Below are 7882 nucleotides of genomic sequence, written 5' to 3'. Positions count from 1 at the left end.
CCTTTCCCTTGGAACAAAGTAAAAATTGAGTCCAAGCACTTGATAGAGCAATAGTGACTACCCGATCATGTATATGACAATGTGCCCCAGGAGTCCCTCACCTCTCTACAAGAGCAGGGAAGCATGTTTCATTATCCATTCTCGATTTTTCTGAGCCCAGTTCATACTTGTAGTCATTGTATATAATCGATTCCTCCTCCCATTCTGCTTATTTCCCTGTATTAGTGCACACGCATAGTTTCCATGCTCAACAGTCTGATTTTATGGAGAAGCTGGGTGGTGCAAGTGGATGGAGGGGCAGATCTGGAATCAGAAAGACCCGAATTCAAATTTGACCTCAGGTGCTCACTTCAGCAGCACATATACTAAAATGAAATCTGGTCTCAGATACTTAATAGCTCTGTGACCATGGGTAAGTCATTTACCCCATTTGCCTTTTTAATTTTAATTTTTAATTTTTTATTCATTTATTTATTTTTAAACCCTCACCTTCCATCTTGGAGTCAATACTATGTATTGGCTCCAAGGCAGAAGAGTGGTGAGGGCTAAGCAATGGGGGCCAAGTGACTTGTCCAGGGTCACACAGCTAGGAAGTGTCTAAGGCCAGACTTGAACCTAGGGCCTCCCGTCTCTAGGCCTGACTCTCAATCCACTGAGCTACCCAGCCGCCCCCCCCCCCCATTTGCCTTTTTAAGAAAAAAGAAAAGGGTCCAATTTTACAAAAGAGGAAACTAGGGCCCAGAGTGTGCCATTGACTTGCCTCCAATTAATGTGCTACTTGACCTTCTAGTGCATCAAAAGCACCTCCACATTTTTTGTAGCCACTTCCAGGGGAAATCCTGAGGGCTTTTTGCTTTAGGGGCTCTTGACTGAAAGTAGCTTGTCTACTGTTGGCTAGGGGTGCCACAGAATCCCAGAAAGGGAAAGATAGGAGACAGTGGGCAAGTTAGGGACCAGCTGTTTCTGGATCTGGTGACCTCCTCTCCCATCTGCACCCCCTTCCCCCCCACCTCCTGCAGCCAGATGTGGCTTCTCCCTGCTACTAGCAAAACCCCTTGGTCTCCTGGTCTTGGTGCTTCTCTGTGTCGTGAGAGGCTCTTCTCTCCATTATGCTCAGTTGCCTCGGCTTCCTCCTACTCCTGGCAGCACCTGGCTGGGCTGCCTACCCTTCAATGCAGGTGTTGTAGCCAGTCTGGGTATGCCTTTCTTGTGTACATTTCATTAGCTAGGCTGTTTACTCCAGCTTCCAGACTGTTGCTAAAAATAAGAGGCAGCCCCTTGCCTAGCCCAGAGGGCCCTGCTGCTGCCTCCCACCCTCCACTCAGGTTTGCAGCCGAGCCCATGGATTTTCATGTAGTCTTGCAAGTTAATGCCAGTGCTTTTGAAAAAGTTTTTTCTCTCCAGCCAGTTTAAATTAATGGCAGTTTCGATTTTTGGAGGTAGTTGGAGCTTTGGGTAAAACCAGGGTTTATTCTGAGATATGGCAGTAGTTGGTGAATCCTATATTGAAGCAGAGGCCTCAGGTCAGCATGACATAGCTCATTTTTAAGATATCCAGGCTGCTCACTTCTTGGAGGCTCAGTCTGTTCTTTCCATGCCACCTCTCTCTGGCCTCCCATTCAACAAAGATGCTATCGCTTTTGATTTCAGTGATGAGTTTTTCCAGTAAACCTTATTTGTGTCCAGTGGATTACCTGTCATCGATCTCCTTCAGGGCAAATACAGTCATTTGTCAACCTTTTTTTTTACCTTCAACTTGAATAGCTCTACAACTGGCTGTATTTTGTTGTTGTCATCGTTTTTAAAAAAAAGGTCTTTGGTCCTTTTTGTTTTAAAAAGTCTTTCCTCCTCTTCCTTTCCCACCATAAGAGATTTCCCTTGTAACAAAGGAAGCCGAGTTAAATGGGTCTAACTGGGACCGTGACCACACTTGGCAGTGAATGCAATATTAGGCATCCATAGCCCCTCACCACTCTCAGAAGGAGAGATTTGCTTTCTCATTACTTGGGGGAGGTAGAGCGGTGGTCCAAGGTTGTTCATTAGAGTTACATAGCAGTTGGCCTCATGATTATTTATTTTTCTAAACCATAACCTTCTGATTTAGTAACAAGGCAGAAGGGTAAGAGCTAGGTAATAGGGGTTAAGTGACTTGCCCAGGGTCACACAGCCAGGATATATCAGACCAGATTTGAACCCAGGTCCTCCCATCACCAAGCCTACTCCTCTATCTACTGTGCCATTTAGCTGCCCCTCCATAATTCTATTCTGAGGCATATTAGCTTTGCTTCGTTTTCTATTGTTTTCCTTTAGAACACCTCATCTAGTTGTTGAAAGTGTTCCCCTATTTTCTATGGGCATGGACGGGCCTCATCATTCATTTGAACACCACTAATGTGAAGCATGTGATATTTACAAAAGGCCTGGGTGGAGGTTTCTTGGCCAAGCAAAGCCTTTCTTCATACAGAATACCAAATTACTGAGTGTAAATAAGGTTGTAGTGAAGAGAGCAGCAGGCTTTTTCAGATAGTTTTCCCCTTGAGCCGGGCCCACCCTGGTCTTTTCCATTCTTTATTTCATTTATTTCAGTAATATTGTTAAGTATTATATTATAACTAATTAATACTAATTATTGATTATGGCACCAGTGGCATCTATAGCTTAGGTGAGGGGATGGTGAAGTATAGTTAATTTGTTAAAAGTCTAAGCTTGAGTAGGCACTTAGCACAAGCTAAGCTAGTACAGTGGATAGAACACCAGGCCTGGCATCAGGAAGATCTGGATTCAAATCTGGCCTCAGACACTTCCTAGCTGTGTGACCCTGGGCAAGTCACTTAACTCTCATTGCCTAGCCCAGTGATGGTGAACCTTTTAGAGATTGAGTACCCAAACTGCAGCCCACATGTTGCATGTGAGCTGCCACCTTACCCCAGACAGGGGAGGGAGGAAGAGCTCCCATTGATTTGCTAGGCAGAGGGGCAAGTAATGAGAGGCACATGTGGAGAAGGGAAAAGGAGCAGCCCCGACTCTGGCATGTGTGCCATAGATTTGCCAACATGGGCCTAGCCTTGCCCTTCTGTCTTAGAATTGATACTAAAACAGAAAGTTAGGGTTTAAAAAAATCCTTAAGAAATTCAATTCAATTTGAGGACAGGCTAGCTGCTAGGGAAAAAATGTCAGATTTTTTAAAAAAAGACCCATTGTCCCTGTCCTTATGGAGCTTACATTTTGTTACTAAAGAAGTTGGTTGCTTGTTCCCTTTGTGGGAAAGTTAGAGAGAAATTAAGGAGGACCAGAAGACCATAGATTTCAAGCTGGAATGGGACCTCTGAGGTCATCTAGTTAACTCATTTTACAGATGAGGAAACTCCCTTGGTTCCCCTCTGGTCTAGTTGAGTTTGTAGGGACAGAGAATCTTCTTAGTTTCTTTTTAAAAGATTCAATACTGAGGGAAGCTGGGTAGCTCAGTGGATTGAGAGCCAGACCTAGAAACAGGAGGTCCTAGGTTCAAATCTGGTCTCAGACACTTCCCAGCTGAGTGACCCTGGACAAGTCACTTGACCCCCATTGCCTAGCCCTTATCACTCTTCTGCCTTGGAGCCAATATACAGTATTGACTCCAAGGACAGAAGGTAAGGGTTTAAAAAAAAAGATTCAATACTATACATTGCTTCCAAGGCAGCAAAATGGTAAGGGCTAGGCAATGGCGGTGAAGTGACTTGCCCAGGGTCACAAAGCTGGGAAGTGTCTGAGGTCATATTTGAACCCAGGACCTTCAGTCTCTAGGCCTGACTCTCACTCCACTGTGCTACCCAGCCTCCCCTTTTTTACTTCTTGAATGAGGGAGTAATGGATGGAAGAGGGTGCTTGGGAGGAAGCTGCAGGTAGTTGGAAGGTATCAGTTTAATGAGAAAATGGAAAGACTGAGACTTCAGGAGACTTTCAGTAATGTGGGCACTGAAGTGAAGGATGTCTAAAAGGTCGTGTGGGAAGATTTCGTGAGACCAGATTTTACAAGGGTGATTCCATGTCAGATACCAAGTAGGAAAAAAAAGCTCCCAAATCTCTCCCAAGTGTTTGAGATGAGACAATCCCTACTTTCCCCAGGATAGGCCCCAAGGGAACATACTGTCTGCTTTATTTCCTCCTTCCCCATTATATGATAGCACTGTCCTAGGCACAATGGCATCATTCGAAGGAATGTCTCTGTCTATATGTGCAGTCTAGTAGGAGAGAGAGGATGTATATGTTTGAAGTTCATGAGGCATTGTGATGCTATGGGAAGAATATAGACTTTAGAGCCAGAGGACCTGAGTTCAAATCCTAGGTCTGTCACTTATTAAAAGTCTAACCTTGAGTGGCAGCTAGGTAGCTGAGTAGATTGAGAGCCAGGCCCAGAGATGAGAGGTCCTGGGTTCCAATCTGGCCTCAGACACTAACTAGCTGTGTGACCCTGGGCAAGTCACTTAATCCCCACTGCTTAGCCCTTACTGCTCTTTTGCTTTGGAACCAATACACAGTGTTGATTCTGAGATGGAAGGTAAAAGTTAAGAAAAAAAAATTTTTCAGTCTAACCTTTAGGCAAATCATTCCCATTTCATGGGTCTCTGTTTTCCCCTTTGTGACACTAGCGGGCCAGACTAGATGAGGTCCTTCTCAATAGGAAATCTCTGCTACTTGGGCCAGTGACATTATGGTGGAAGGTAGCATGTAACTGGCTGCTTGAATGAGAGAGATCAGGACTGGATAGTAGAGGAGCTCAGTAGAGAACAGAAAAATAAAGGAAGGGCTTCCTCTCCTGGACCAGGTGACCTTGGAGCTGACTTTTGACAGAAGGATGGGATTTGGAATAATTGCTGGCAAAAGGAGAGAGGCGTGTGGTAGACCTAGAGCAGTGTTGGCAAATGTTTATTGACACCATGTGCCCAAAGTGCAACTTCAAGCTGCCTGTGAGCCCATTGCATTACCCTAGACAGAGGAGGGAGGAAGTGCTCACTTTGGGGCAGCTGGATAGAGGAGGGGGGCATGCAAAACATGTCCTCAGGTACTGTGGAGAAGGGGAAAGGAGCAGCTCTCCCCATGTTGCCCTGGCACCTGTGCCACAGCTTTGCCAACCCGGACCTAGTCAAGATGACATGGGTTCAGATCCTTTCTGTGCTAGCTTTGTGACCCTAGGTAAGTCACTTAACCCCTCAGCCTCAGTTTCCTCATCTGTAAAATGATAAGAATAATTGTACCTCTTTTACAGAATTGTGATACTTGAATGAGAACTAACATCTATAAAGAACCTCTAAGCACTATAAATGTTAGCTTTTATTATTTTTATTATTTTTATTTTATTATTGAGAGCAGCAGGAACACTTAGGGTAAAGCTTTGGATTTGAGAAGTAGATAGATTTTGAGCTAAAATGACTTCAGTGACCATCTAGTCCAACACTCCCATTTTACAGTTGGAGAAACTAGCCCAGAAAAGTCTAGTGACTCACATAGAGTCACACAAGCTAGTAAGTGGCAGAGCCATGATATGAACTCTGGTCCTCTGGCCTCAGATCCATCCATATTACCATTCTACCCTGATGTATGAGTGGGGGAGAATGCGAAGACAAACCAGTCTGGTGGTGGGCCTGGGGGTCCTAGTGAGAAGTAGTCCATTAGATAGGCTGAGTAGATCCAGCAGGGCCAGCTTGTGTCACAAGGTCCTAAAACCCAGTAAGGATAGCAGGCCTCAAATTCGTCTTGCTCCATTGTATGCAGAGCTCGGCCTTGGAGCATGATGCCTGAAAAATGACTCTGCTTTTTAGCTTGGTTTGATCCTCTCCTGGGCCGGAAGAGGCCAAGTTGTTGCTGAGCTGCGAGCACCAGCAATCCCTCTGTGGTCCCTTTGGCCTGCTCCTCGCAGGCTCTGGGCAGTGTGGGTGCGTTGTGCCATCCTTTTTTTCCTTGCCAATCCTTGTCTGCCCAGCTTCTCTGTCCTGCCATGGATTCATGTGGTTCTGGATGTGCTCTGAAGCTCATCTCCTCTGTGCATTAGTTCTCTTTGTCTTGTTTACTTCATTAGTCTGTAAGCTTGTTACTGCGAGGGACTGTGCAGGGCCTGAGCCTTTGGGGGGCGATCTTTTCAGTAAAGGCTCTTGGTGGCTGGCTTCTCCACTGCTGTTCATTTCTCTTTGCTTTCCCAATTGCTTCTGCTCTCCTGCCCTAGAAGGACATCCATACTGGCTGTCTCTGACTTTAAGTTAATCATGCAACTGCTCTGCACTAGAAATATTAGTGTGGAAACTCCCTCCACCAATATAGATCTGCAACCCTGTTACAGTCTTAAAGAGTTGCCTGGGGGTAGTATGTGTTAGTTGGCAAAACTTGAACCCAGGCCTCCCTGACTCCAAGCCCTTTTGCTGTGAAGACAGTGAATTGGAACCCAAGTAACCTTCTTGCCTTCTTTAGTTTCCCAGAAGGTGAAAGGTAGCATAACCCCCTTTGTTCCTTTCCACTGTTCCCAGGATAGCAGGGGGAAGATCAGGAGATGTTAGAGGCTGAGACAAAGGGCGTGGAGTCAAAATGGCGGTGCCCAGATCCAGGGAAGACTGTCAGGGACACTCAGGGACCCCAGGATTTGGAATCAGAGGACCCAAGTTCAAATCCTGGCTTTACCATTTACTATCTGTATGGCCTTGGTCAAGTCGGACTAGATGAGCAACTCTTAAGGACCCTCCATAGGAAACTGAGACCATCACTGTTACAATCAGTCATTTCAGAGCTTGTCTTAGGTGCTAATGCCTGGGGACTGTAGAATAAGAAACAAGCTTACATACACAAGAAAGCTTTTCCTACCTTTGTTTATTCTCACAAGGCAGCTGAAAAAACTGGGCTATTGATGTTTTTGTGGTTTTGAAACATCACTTTACTGGGGTTTGGGGCTTGTTTTTCCAACACTCTGAGTCCCTGCATTCTTGGCATCAAGATCTGCACTGCTGAAAAGAGAAAAGACACGTCCATGTTGGCTGATTGTGGGTGAAAGGATGGTTTTTCCACAGCTGGGCTTCATTTTGAAGCTGCCCTTTAACCTTCTTGTTTGAGCATTCATTAGAATAAATAGCTGTTCTTCCTCCCCTCCCCCCCTCCATCTGTCGGTTCACCCCCATCATTACATGGCAACTGTCTCCGCTTTATTGTACCCCCCCAACCCTAGCAGAGCCCTCCATATGGAGGGTGGAGCGGGCCTCAGAGTGGGACATTAGCAGAGGAACGTCAATTATAAACCACGTCCGAATGGTGAATACCTAGAATGAAGAATACCTAGAGCCCAGTCACACCTCGGACACATACTAGCTGCATCCATGAACAAGGCAGCTCACCTCTTCTGAGTGTCCCGGGCAACTTTCTAAGGCTCTGTGGATAAGTTGCTAGCCTATATCCAGATGGAGTTATGACCCTGGGGCTCCACTAGCCAGATGAAATCAGGTCGCAGGGTGATAGATTAGAATAGCATTCTAGATCAAAAGGTGGAAGGGCCATCAGGGCCACATAACCTAACCATCTTATTTTGCAGATGAGAAAACTGAGTCCCAGGGAAGGGATGTGACTTGCCCACAGACCCAGAGTTCCAGCTTGTATTTGAATTCAGGTCCTCTGACTGATTCCAAACTCAGCATTTTTTACCATGTTCTGTACCAAACTTTTTACTGCTCCAAATCAGAAAGGGAAGTTCTACACCATTTTTAGGGTTCACAGACTTCAGAAGGGTTTCTATGAGTAGTCTTTGACTGGTACCTTTGAGGAACCTTTGGAGGAGTCTAGGTCTTCCTCTCCTCCTCCCTTCCTCCCTTCCTTCCTCCTTCCTTCCCTTCTTCCCTTCCTTCCTTTATTCTTTCCTTCCTTCTTTCCT

The sequence above is a fragment of the Gracilinanus agilis genome, chromosome X (genome assembly GCF_016433145.1).
Source record: "Gracilinanus agilis isolate LMUSP501 chromosome X, AgileGrace, whole genome shotgun sequence".
Taxonomy (NCBI): domain Eukaryota; kingdom Metazoa; phylum Chordata; class Mammalia; order Didelphimorphia; family Didelphidae; genus Gracilinanus; species Gracilinanus agilis.
The sequence above is the reverse complement of the archived record's forward strand: the minus strand, read 5'-3'. Positions refer to the sequence as shown.